This window comes from Lissotriton helveticus, chromosome 3_1 (assembly GCF_964261635.1).
Source record: "Lissotriton helveticus chromosome 3_1, aLisHel1.1, whole genome shotgun sequence".
NCBI lineage: Eukaryota > Metazoa > Chordata > Amphibia > Caudata > Salamandridae > Lissotriton > Lissotriton helveticus.
Window position 1 is genome coordinate 2,063,715,546 of NC_136061.1, and position 13,524 is coordinate 2,063,729,069.

Genomic DNA, 13,524 nt, shown 5'->3' on the forward strand with positions numbered 1-13,524 from the left:
TCTCAGTCTCCGGCCCCTAGTGCCTCTCTCTCTAGCGTTTCTGTTTCTGGCACTACTGCTTCAGCCCCGGCCCCATTTGCTTCCCCTCTACCCACACCAGTCACAGGGGCTGGAGCCATTAGTTCTCCTGTCCTATCTATTAGTTCAGTTTCGACTGCTATGCCCCCTTTAATCCCTACTATACTGACTCCCTAGATGATGGTACCTGTCTCTGCGTCTGCTCTTTCCCCCTTGGGTCTGACCCCTCAAACACTGTCAAATGTTGAAATGCCTGTGTGTGGGATGCATGAAGCGAATTAGGCAGCAGCGCGAGACAGCATGGAGAAAGTGTTAGTGCGTTCTACTGTGGGTGATGAAGAAAAGCAAATGGTGGTGAATCAAGCAGCTCAGTGGGCTCGGAACTCGATCTCAGTGTGGAAGATGTGTGGAGTGTGATGAAAGATTATGAGCCCTTCTTACTGCAATATACTCTTGAGCACATGTTGTCCACACAAATAGGTCTGTGGGAACAGTGTTTTCAGGGTGTTGTACTGCAGATCATCTATGACATACGAGACAGGGTATATTCTACAGGTATGGCTCCCAATGAGGTGTTTAGCAATGTGATGACACTGGTGGGTTACCGAGGCAAACTGCTCCAAAAGGTTCCGACCGTAGGTACACAGCACTCCATGAGGAAGGTCCATCCTATTTACCATACTGAAATACCAGAACTGCTTGACTCCACGGACACTGTAATTGGACCATGTGTTGATGCTCGGTTCCAAGAACAGTGGATCTATACTACTTGGAAGAGGAGTGAGGTCCTATCCCTAAGGAGTCAGCTGCCAGACCCCCGTAAACACCCCACTGCATATTAAAAGGAATTGACGGAGGCGGCCTCCTCCACAGTAATGATGCTAGCTGATATTGAATTGTTCTTTGGCAGGCTGGTACTGGTAGACTTATTGAGACAGCTACATACGCAGGACAATGCTCTGGAGTTGGGTGGCACATGGGATGAAATCAAGGCGTGGAATAAGGAGCGTAAGCCCGGCGTTAAGCTGAAAGCGGAGCTCCTAGCTTTACCTGGGTGTATTATCACTTACATGCACTCCCTTATCCTGCCAAAGAGAGTGGACTGGGATAAGTTGACTGCATGTTGTCAAAAGAAGAATGAAAGTGTGTCTGATTTCTTTACCAGATTTAAAGGGGTGTTTTTAGATTTTAGCTGTCAGGACCTGTCACAGGAGGGTGGTTTTTGTTTGTTTATTAATAGATTTGTCACTAATTGGCTTCCTGAGATTGCAACTAGGTTGCAGGCTTCGGAAAGTACTTGGACAACCTCCTCCCCATCAGTGATTTTGAGTATGGTACAGTACTATGAGCATACAGAGAATGAGGACAAAGAGACAGTGGAAAAAAAAAATCAAAGGATCTGAAGACAAGGGTGTTGATGCAGCAGGTTGCGAGGGGGAGAGGCAGAGGTTCGGGTTTGGCTCAGCGGTTACCCCGGTCTAACAGGGTTGGTGATTCGAGTGCGCCCCTTGGGCTTAACCAATGTGCGTATAGTAAGCAGGAGGGGCACTGGCAGAATGAGTGTCCGGAGTTGTTGCAGAAAGGTGGGGCCACAAGAGGTCTGGGTTTAGAGGATGTGGAAGAGGAGCAGGAGGCAGAGGGGAGTTGCAGAAAGAAAATACATCACACAATCCACTGAGTTTTGATTACCCCCGACTATGACATGGATGAGGTGGCGGGATCGTCCCATAGCTAGGACAGCCAGGGACAGTGTGAGGGACCAGTTCCCGTGCCTGTAGATTAGCGCGGACCCTATGTTACGGCGTATTTGCAGGATACGACTAAGAAATTTCTAGTTGATACAGGGGCTATGAATAGCTCTGCTTCCCGCTCACTGGTCCCGGAGCAGCTCTATCTGGCCAAAATAATGTGTCGGTAGGCTTTTCAGGCATGCCGGATGTTAGCCCCATTTCTAAACCTCTTGCTTTGACTATTGGCCCCTTCATGGTTGATTCACCATTTTTATTGACGTCCAATTGTGGGGAGAATTTGTTGGGATTAGATTTGTTTAAAAGGTTACATGCGACAATATTTTGTTCTCCTCATGGTGTATACATGACTACTGCTTGTGCAAAGTAATGCTTCGCAAAAGATGCTCCTCTCTCCGCAGAGTTCAGGAACGTGCCACACACATTGTGGACTACAGGGGACACGGATGTAAGGTTGTTACAGATCCCACTGGTCTCCATTCAGAAAAAGGAGAATGCAAAATTGCCACGCATTCCCCAGTACAAGATCTCGCAGGCAGGTGAAAAGGCTTTATTACAAATAAATACAGGATTTGATTAAGTCTCATATGGTTGAATGTGCATAATAGCTCTATTCTTCCTATCCTTAAAAAGACACCCTTGGATTCTTCTGATGCCCACCCTGACGTTTACCGCTTTGTGATCTACCTTAGAGAGGTGAATACAATAGTGGTTCCCTAGTACCCTGTAGTCCCAGACATTACCACGATCCTGACAATGATTCCCCCATCTGCAGATTTCTTTTCCAACCTTGACTTAAAGAATGCTTTCTTCAGCATACCAATCCGTACAGATAGCAGATATCTGTTTGGATTTGCAATTGCTGGTTGGAGCTTTAGATTCTGCCATGCTCCACAAGGCTATACAAAAAGTCCTAGAATTTATAGCCAAGCTTTGAAAGCTCAATTCCTGGTAATGTGCTGTTGCAGTACGGTGACAACCTCCTTGTGGCTTCAGACACTGAGAATGGTTGCAAAGAAGCCACAGTTAAAATACTGTTGCATTTGGCTCATCATGGACACAAGGTGTCACTTTCGAAATTTCAATGTTGTCGACAGGAGGTCACCTACTTAGGTCACCTACTGTTGAAGGAGGGTCGCAGACTAACACATGAATGTATAGCTGCTATTACTAATATGCCTGTTCCTAAGACCCCACGCGAGGTATGCGCGTTCATTGGCAAAACATCGTATTGTTGGCACTGGATCCCTAACTATTCCCTACTAACAAAACCCCTTCTTTACCTGACCACAAAAGATGTGCATGAACCCCTGCCTTGGACACCTGCATGCCAGATAGCTTTTGAACAATTAAAAGTTGTGCTTTGCTCTGCTCCTGTGCTTGGTACTCCTGATTACCAGAAGCCTTTCGTGCTCTACATGCATGAGGCGGACAGTTGCACGCTTTCTGTTCAGATTCAGGGTGGGGCGACTCTAGATGAATTGACAATGTGGGAGGAGAAAACAGGTTGTTTGGACGAGAATGGGTGTTGGACTGACTTGTCTAGAAAAAAGCGATGGTTGCTGCTCAATTAATATGTGCTCCCTGTTGTTATCATAGCCCATGGCCCAGCCCATATCAGTGCCAAAGGAATATGCAAGCTACTAGACCCAGTATGGCAGAATGATAATATTGCTAAGGTATCCACAGTACACACCTACTGAAGCATTGTATCATTTGTTTGAAGCATAACCCTGGGAAAGTTACTCTTACACCTGCTGGTAACTTTGCACCGCCTTCCTTCCCTTTCGAGGTTCTCCAGATGAATTTCATCAAAATGGAGCAAGTGAATAACTTGAAGTATGTGCTGGTAGTGGCTTGCGCATTCAGTAATTGTATTGAGGCTTACCCCACTAAAGAGAATACAGCTATGGCAATGGCAAAGGAACTTTTATAAGAGTTCTTCCCGTGCTATGGATTGCCATGCATGATTTGAAGTGACAACCGAAGCCACTTCAATTCAAAAGTCATTGAATTGGTGTGCCACGGCTTACATATTAAGCAGAAGTTTCATGCAGCGAGCCACCCACAGTAAGCAGGCCTGGTTGAGTAGTACAATGGTACTCTCAAACTGAAGCTAGCACAGATTCAAGAATGCACAGGATTACGATAGCCAGATGCGTTACCCTTACCTTACTATCTACCAGAGCGACCACGCATCCTAGGACAGGGTTGTCCCTGTATGAGATGGTCTTTGGACACCCTGCTAATGTCTCGGGTGTCCCAAGACCCAAGCACCCATCCGAGAAAGAAAATCCCCTGCTTGTTATCTATCTTTATGAATTGTCTAAAGATCTTCGTTCTCTTCACCAACAGATACACGCCACGCTGCAACCAGTACCAGAGGGGCCCGGGTGCCAAATACAGTCCGGACACTTTGTGTTAATTAAAAAATTTCAACAAAAAAACTATTTGGAGCTGAGGTGGAAGGGGCCTCTCCTCGTTCTTCTCGTCAGTCATACAGCAGTGAAGGTAGACTGCAGGAAACACTGGATCAATGTATCACATGTTAAGCGGGTGCCTCTCCTACTCCGTGGCATTGCTGATCAGGAATGTGAGAGGGTGCCATGCTTCGTTCCCTTCTCTGATGCCCGATTGAGGTGGGCCCAGATGGATGAAGAGAGTGATGCAGCCCTGTTTGAGGCGATTACCCTAGAGATAAGGGCTGCCTTGGATAACATTGTTTCAAATACAGCAGAAGTGTCAATGCCCACCTGACCCTGTGTTTCTGCCCCTTTTTGTTGATGAAACAGTGCCTGGAGTATAAAAATATGATCTGTGGCCCGAAAGAAGGATGGTGCACCAGCCGAACAGTCTAGGAGTTAGGGAAGGACTTGAGCTTAGGGCACAGGTGCTCTGCCTAATGTCTATTCAACAACAAGGGGCCTAACCCAATGCACACCAAATTTCTAGCGACCGGTAGCAGAGTCACTTATCTAATTTACACTACTGCTCAAGATGTGTACCTTGACAATAATCTATAAGGTCGCCGTGTGTTTAATATTTTCATAAAAGATACACCAAGGTCTAATCCACTCTAGAAATTAGAAAAAAAAAACTGAACAAAGAGAGAGTGCCTCACGGGAGCACCACCCGAGGGGGTTTACTGACAAGCAATTGCCAGTTTACCCACTTCTCATCATCGGCCACTCTCTCTTTATGTGAGTAAAGACTGAAAGAAAATTGCAGATAGTGATTCCCTAACTAAGGGAAAGTGGTGCCCACAAATAAAAAACCTTAAGTTCCCTTATGTGAAATAAAAGTGAAACTGAAGTGTGTGTGCACCTGGAACCCCTGTGGGAGCCAACGGCGATCGGCCACCACTGTTAAAAAGGGGGGGAAATAGTTGCTTGCAAAACTACTTTATTCTGATGCTGCAAGATTTCCCAGTTAAAAATGGTTCGTAGTCTACCATGTATATTTACTCAATGCCGACATGTTTCATTGCCATAAATTTCAGCAACATCATCAGGGCGAGATTGAGGTTCTGTCTTTACTTTAGTGGATTCACAGGACCTGTAGTGATGTTTAAAAACAAACACAGTGGTAAAAAAGGTTAGTCCCCAGCATAAGACTTGCTGGAGCCACAACCCTATAGACATACAACATGTAAGAGACACACATAGTAAACAAAGTCCACTGTTACCTAATGGCTGCCAGCTACTGCATACCTGCAACCATATAGCATGTCAGACACCGTGTCATAAGATCACGTGTCTCCTGGTGGCACAGATAGAATCTGGCCCCCTGCAAAGCAAAAGACACATACGGAATGAGGCCACTGGCAGTTTCACATATATGTACTAACTCCCAGGCCAGTCTTTCATGTCTTGTAAGCGAAGCCCATTTGTTCACATCGGACAAAAAGGGTCCGTTGCATGTTCCCAAACACACCAGCTGCTCAAAGCAAAACAACTCGGCATGGCCAAACAGCCCTCAACATAAAATAACACACTCCCCGGTTTGACATCGCTGCAAGCCCTAGTGTATCTTAATCGTTATGCTGGTCAAGCCGTCTGCCCCTAAGAATGTACGTGGCATGCGCTGAGAAACATACAGACAGCCTTACCGCTAACGGGTGAATTGAGTCCCAAATGATACTCCCACTAGCCTCTGGTGCTTCCTCTGTTTAAGCCCAGTTACGGGCTTTGGAAAAGAGGCGATGACGCGTCACGTTACGCACCCTGCAGCGGCGGGCGGCCATCTTGAAACAGGATTAGCCACTTAATAACGTTTGTTTAAAGAAGAGAGAACAGGGCGGTATCGAGAACGTACCTACCCTCTCTAAGAACCAAAACTAGGTTAAAGTATAGCAGTGTGTCAATGGCAGAGTGAATATAAAGTGCTGATGTAACTGAGATGTATATAAAATGTACGCAGTGTAAAGCCTGGTTTTAATTCCCAGGGCCAATCCACACAGGACTGCGACTTACAGGGACCTGACAGGGCGAGAACACCACAAAAAAGTCACAAAAAATGGTTGATAAAACTTTTCTTGTTATTAAAAAAGTCATGGCTCAGATCACACAAGCCTCTATAGGTGCTCAAAGCTCAGGACCAACACAGTACAAATTTCTAGATATACATAAATCATCCAAATAAATGGAAGAACAGGGATGGGATGGATGAATCCCTGGAACAGACCCAGCGAGTGTGTGTGAACACTACTGGCTGGTCTGGGTGGGTAAAAAGTGAACTACCTTTATCCTAGTGTCAGTCAACGCCTACTCACTTTATTCCATTCAATCCCATCGTTGAGACCCTCATGGTATGCCTTCTCAGAGAAAATCCATTTTGCTTCTTTACGAGCTAAAATAGCTTCCATGTTGTGTGTCTCCCCCACAACCTTTTCCAGGACTGTCCATCATAAGATAAAGAGACAGTGGAAAAAAAATCAAAGGAGCACCTCCAGAGTTGCTCCTGGGGTAAGAGATCGCAATCTGCATAAATCCCTGGCAACCCCCCCCTTCGAGCCTAACAATCCATCGGGGCTATCTTTAAAGACTATTTGGAAAGTTTATTTTTCTTACCTGAAGACTTGTGCGGCGAGTCCTGCCCCCTCTCGAACTCTTTGAGCTCGAGCCGTGGGGATCGCCCGCTGCTGCCGGGGGCTCCGCTGCTGCCTCGTCTGGTTTTCGCCTCCTGGAGCCTGTCGCCGACCTGAAACGGAGTGACCGCCAGCGTTTTCTGCGCCCGTCGAGTCCTGCCTGCGGAAGCCACCACCCTCGCCGCTGAGGTTCCCGAAGTTTCTTCCTGTGGACGTCTCGGCAAAATCTTTACAACGGAGTGACCGCCAGCGCTTTCCTTGCCTGACCAGTCCGCCTGCCGAAGTCCAGAAGCGTCCCGCCGGAGATCTCGGCTCAAGGATCAAGGTAAGGGTGGCCCCTTGCCCCCCTTTCCGCTCCCGAAAGACTGCCTGTTTCTCCTGACTTCCACTGCGGCGGCCCGCATGACCCTCCCACCTCTTCCGTGGCCACTACCAGGAATAAGGGATCAAGGTGCAACTCATTCGTGCCAGCCTGCCACCCTCTCTCCCTCACTGCACCACCACCGAGCCTAAGCGTGCTCTCAGGTCTGTCGGCATCTCCGCTCAGCGCTCACTCCCGGGAGCAGACGACAAACATATGTCGGTGCGAGGCGCACTCATTCACCCTGACACTTCGTGTACGTTTCATGTCTATTGGCTTAAAAGACCAGTGGCTTAAACGAAACAAAGAAGTCAAACGTATTGGGTTGTTGGCTTCACACTATCTTCAGCCAAGTGTATTTGGAGATGATCATCTTTTGCCCGAATTTCACCATGTTGCTGGCTTTCTTCTTGTAAGCACAACTTTGAGTCAATATGGCTCCCCCTTAATCAGTGCCCATAGAAAGAGGACTGCACCGATTAGGCAACCCCCTCCTCAGAAAGAAACCTGCACAAACCCTCACTGCAGCAAGAGCAACCAAACCTAAAGAGGACTGCCTATTTCACCTTCTCACTGCAACTGAAAGAGGACTACTCCTTTCTCTACCTCTGTGGTGGCCATCTTGCAGTGGCACTAACCCAACATACAGCCTCATAGGACGACAGACATCCTCACCTCTCTCTACCCACCGCAACAGAAAAAATTACCGCTCTCTACCTCTCCCTAATCTGAAAGTGGTCTCATCACTCTTATCTAATCAGACTACTTTTAACACATAATTATTGTTTAATGATGACCCCTATGTTGGATGCTCACTGATCCAGTTTCGCTTGTGCATACCCATCCCTGGCCATCATGGTTGGCCCTGCTTTAACGGCCTACGGCCCTAATGCCTTCACACTGGTCTACCCTCCAAACATCCCCAAAAATGCCTTAAAAGCCTTAAAACACCGCACCCTGAAAAACCATCCAGAGACACTGATTACCGACCTACGTTTCTGTGCGGACTTAGGCACTGTCACCAATGACCTGGTTTTTTACTCCAGAAGAATCCCTGCTTGGCATAACACCTTCTCACTTTTCCTTAATTTCCACTCTTCCAGGACCATTCCTTATGGCACTAAGCTCACAATAGCGCCTTCAACGACTTTTCGTCCTGACCTCACCATCACCCTCTACAAAAGCGGCATTGTACTGGCCCAAGCCTCACCTAAAAACCTTGACAAATTCTCAGAGCTTTTCACTACTCTCCGAAACGATGTGCAAGTCACAGGGTCGCCGACCAACAACCGGCCAAACCGTACACCTTCCCCCTTGCCCTATCCAGATCACCCAAAACCCATCATTAGGCCTACAATCTTGCCTAACGCCATGGACCTGAGTCCACCCCTCCACTCGAGTCCACCCCCAGACGCTTCCCACCCTGAATCCACGGCCCCCATCACACTGCACCTTAACCCCATCACCCGGAGGGTCTCAAGGCGCTGGGGGGGGGGGTCCGCTACTGCTCGAACAGCCAGGTCTTGAGCTGCTTCCTGAAGGCGAGGTGGTCCTGGGTCAGGCGGAGGTGGGTCGGGAGGGAGTTCCAAGTCTTGGCGGCCAGGTAGGAGAAGGCCCTTCCTCCTGTGGTGGCTCTTCGGATGCGGGGGACGGCGGCGAGGGCGTGGCTGGTCGATCGAAGCTGGCGCGTGGGAGCGTAGAAGTTGAGGCGGCTGTTGAGGTATCCAGGTCCTTGGTTGTCTAGGGCTTTTTGTGCGTGGGTGAGGAGCCGGAAGGTGATTCTCTTGTTGACCGGGAGCCAGTGCAGGTCTCTCAGGTGTCCGGAGATGTGGCTGCGGCGGGGGATGTCCAGGATGAGTCGTGCTGAGGTGTTCTGGATCCGCTGGAGTCTCTTCTGGAGTTTGGCGGTGGTGCCGGCGTAGAGGGAGTTGCCGTAGTCCAGCCGGCTGGTGACGAGGGCCTGGGTGACCGTCTTCCTGGTTTCGGTGGGGATCCATCGGAAGATCTTGCGTAGAATTCGCAGGATGTTGAAGCACGACGAGGAGACAGCGTTGACTTGTCTGGTCATGGAGAGGGAGGAGTCCAGGATGAAGCCCAGGTTGCGTGCGTGGTCAGTTGGTTTGGGTGCGCTGCCCAGGGCGGGGGGCCACCAGGAGTCGTCCCAGGCGGAGGGTGAGGATCCCAGGATGAGGACTTCCGTCTTGTCCGAGTTCAGTTTCAGGCGGCTGTTCAACATCCATTTGGCTACGTCTGTCATCCCTTCGTGCAGGTTGGCTCTGGTGGTGGCGGGGTCGTTGGTGAGGGAGAGGATCAGCTGGGTGTCGTCTGCGTAGGAGATGATGTTCAGGTTGTGCTGGCGTGCGATGGCTGCGAGGGGGCTCATGTAGACGTTGAAGAGAGTTGGGCTGAGCGAGGAGCCTTGAGGGACGCCGCAGATGACTTCGGTGGCTTCCGATCTGAACGGGGGGAGGCGGACTCTCTGTGTCCTTCCGGCGAGGAAGGAGGTGATCCACTCCAGTGCCTTCTCCTGGATTCCGACGTTGCTGAGGCGCTGTACTAGGGTGCAGTGGCAGACAGTGTCGAAGGCCGCGGAGAGGTCCAGGAGGATGAGGGCCGCTGTTTCTCCGTTGTGGAGCAGGGCTCGGATGTCATCTGTAGCTGCGATCAGGGCGGTCTCGGTGCTGTGGTTGGCCCGGAAGCCAGACTGCGAGAGGTCGAGGGAGCCGTTCGTCTCGAGGAAGGCGGCCAGTTGCTTGTTGGCGGTCTTCTCGATGACTTTGGCTGGAAACGGGAGCAGCGAGATGGGGCTGTAGTTCTTGAGGTCGGTAGGGTCTGCTGATGGTTTCTTGAGTAGAGCGCTGAGTTCGGTGTGCTTCCAGCTCTCCGGGAAGGTGGCGCTGTCGAAGGAGGTGTTGATGATGTCCCGCAGGTGGGGTGCGATGATAGCGTCGGCCTTGTTGAAGACGTGGTGAGGGCAGGGGTCTGTTGGAGATCCGGAGTGGATGGAGTTCATCGTGCGGATGGTGTCTTCGGTGCTGATCGGGGTCCAGGCGCGGAGGGTGGCGGTGGGGGGCGGTGGTTCGGTCGTGGCGTGCGTTGGTTGAGTGCTGAAGCTGTTGTGTATGTCCGCGATCTTGTTGTGGAAGTAGGAGGCGACGGAGTTGCAGAGGTCTTGCGCAGGGGTGATGTTGTTGTTTCCGGCGTTGGGGTTGGAGAGCTCTTTCATGATGTTGAAGAGTTCCTTGCAGTTGTGTGCGTTGTTGTCCAGTCGTTCCTTGAATGCGGTTTTCTTGGTGGCGCGGATCAGCTGGTGGTGTTTTCGGGTGGCGAGCTTGAGGGCAGTCATGTTGTCCGGTGTTGGGTCTCTGCGCCAGGTTTTCTCGAGTGCTCTGCAGTTCTTCTTGGAGCTCTTGAGTTCGTCGTTAAACCATGGGGCTTTCTTGCTGACGGGTCTGCTCGGCTGGGTCTTCAGAGGGGCGAGGTCGTCTGCGCAGTCGCTGATCCATTTCGTGAGGTTGGTGGCCGCTTGGCTGGGGTTCGTTGTGCTGGTGGGAGGGTTCTTGCTCAGGGAAGTAGTGAGCTGGTCTGCAGTGATCTTGTTCCAGCTTCTGCGGGGAGCCTGTTGCTGGAGATGGTGGAGCGTGGTCCTTCTGTAGCTGAAGTGGACGCAGCTGTGGTCCGTCCATTGGAGTCCCGTGGCGTGGCTGAAGGCGATGTCCTTGCTGGAAGAGAAGATCGGGTCGAGTGTGTGTCCGGCGTAGTGGGTGGGGGTGGTCACCAGTTGCTTGAGTCCGAGGTTGGCGAGGTTGTCCAGCAGGGTGGTGGTGTTGCGGTCGTTGTTGTTCTCCAGGTGGAAGTTGAGGTCTCCGAGGAGGATGTAGTCGGTTGAGGGGAGGGCGAGCGGGCTGACGAAGTTGGCGATGTCCTCGCTGAATTGTGCGCGTTGTCCCGGGGGTCTGTAGATGAGGGTGCCTCTGAGGGTGTTCTTGGGGTTGACGTGGATCTGGAAGTGCAGGTGTTCGGCGGGTGCGAGGTTGTCGTCGGTGTTGGTCGTGATGCGGATGGAGTTCCTGTGGATGATGGCGATGCCTCCTCCTGTCTGGTTGACGCGGTCCCTCCGGATGATCTTGTAGCCGTCCGGGATGGCGATGGCGATGTCGGGCGCTGAGGAGGCGTTCATCCAGGTTTCCGTGAGGAAGGCGACGTCTGGGTCTGTGGTGTCGAGCAGGTTCCAAAGCTCGACGGCGTGTCTGTGGACGGAGCGGGTGTTGAGCAGGATGCACTTCAGGTGGGTGCTGCTGGAGTTCGGCTTGGTGGGTGCTGGTGTAGCGTGGGTCCGGTTGCAGGTGAACTTGCAGGAGTGGCAGCTGAAGGGTCCGTGGGTGCGTCTCGGTGTGGCTCGGTAGCAGCGCGGGGTCCGGCCGGTGTTGAGAGCGTTGAGTTCGGTGGAGTCGTAGGTTCGTCTGGTCGGCTTCCGGCGGTGGGGGCCAGGGGTCCTGGCACTGGGCGCGGTCCAGTCGCGGACGGGCGCAGACGGGCTTACCTTTGGCGCACCTTCGGCGCTCAATCGGTGCTCCCGCTGCGCGCGTCTGCTGCGCGGTCGCTCAGGGGGTGTCATAAGAAGGGGGACGGGAGGGCGGGTCTGCTGGGCTGGGCGAGCATCCGGGCCAATGGGCCGGTGGTGGGCGGGGCCGCAGGGGCCAGCGGCGGGAAAAGTGGCGAGCGGCCGGCTCCGCTGTGGCTGGGCCGCTCGGGGGTGCTGGGGGGGCGGCGGTGGCGGCAGGCAGGCGGCAGGCAGGCAGGCAGGAGGCTGGCGAGGAGGCTGGCTAGCAGGGCAGCAGGCGAGTGAGGGGGGTGACCCGGCCTCGAGAGGCACAGTGGGGGCCACATTTGCCCCAAGTCTGGCCTGCATTTATGTGGGCCAGTTTGAGGAGAATGTGGTCTACCACCAGACCAATTCATTTCTGAGTAACATCTTGTTATGGAAGAGATATATAGACGATGTCCTCTGTATCTGGACAATCTAATGTCATTTTTACAGTGGATCAATCAGGCTGATGACAGCCTGCGGTTTACCTGGACTTTCAGTAACACATCAGCTGTGTACCATGATGTCGATATATCTGTTGCAGACTTCAAACTGACCACCAGTGTGCATCACAAGAACACCGATAGAAACTCGCTCCTCCATTATCGCTCGTAACACCCCCGGGCACTCAGGGATAATCTCCCTGTGGGGCAGTTTTTACGATATAGACGTAATTGTTCCACCACTGATGCTTTTTTAGAACAGTCGGAGGGGTTGGTCACCAAATTAAGAGAAAGAGAGTATCCCATTAGAGTGATCAAACAGGTTCGGAAACGCGCTCTCAATACCCCTCGGGAAGCATCACTCGAGAGAAATGTAAGGGAACGACAGGCTTGTCTTCCCATAGTGACGACTTTTGACCCCCTATCCACCAAGATGCGCCAGATTATCAGAAAACACTGGTCTATCGTGAATACTGCATCCAGTAAAATGCCAATTTCCCGGTTTGCTTTCAAGAGAGCACCCAATTTGAGAGACAAGCTGGTGCATACCCATACTTTTGGCCAGTCTCAATCATGTACGCTCCCCACTGGACACTATCTGTGTGGAAGCTGCTCTGTTTGTGGTTTAACCAACGTCACCAAAAGTGTTACATTGCACGATGGAAGAACGTGGCATCTCAATCGCTTCAGCAATTGCAACACGTCACATGTGATTTACAGGTTGATGTGTAGCTGTGGGCTATACTATATCGGACTCACTTCACGCAAAGTGAAAATCCGGATCCAGGAGCATGTGAGCACCATTAAAGCCAAAAAACTGACCACCCGCCTTGTACAACATTTTACAGAACAAGGACATGACTATAAGGATCTGAAATGGACAGTCCTGGAAAAGGTTGTGGGGGAGACACACAACATGGAAGCTATTTTAGCTCATAAAGAAGCAAAATGGATTTTCTCTGAGAAGGCAGACCGTGAGGGTCTCAACGATGGGATTGAATGGAATGAAGTGAGTAGGCGTTGACTGAAACTAGCATAAAGGGAGTTCACTTTTTACCCACCCAGACCAGTCAGTAGTGTTCACACACACTCGCTGGGTCTGTTCCAGGGATTCATCCATCCCATCCCTGTTCTTCCATTTATTTGGATGATTTATGTATATCTAGAAATTTGTACTGTGTTGGTCCTGAGCTTTGAGCACCTATAGAGGCTTGTGTGATCTGAGCCATGACTTTTTTAATAACAAGAAAAGTTTTAGCTCCCATTTTTTGTGACATTTT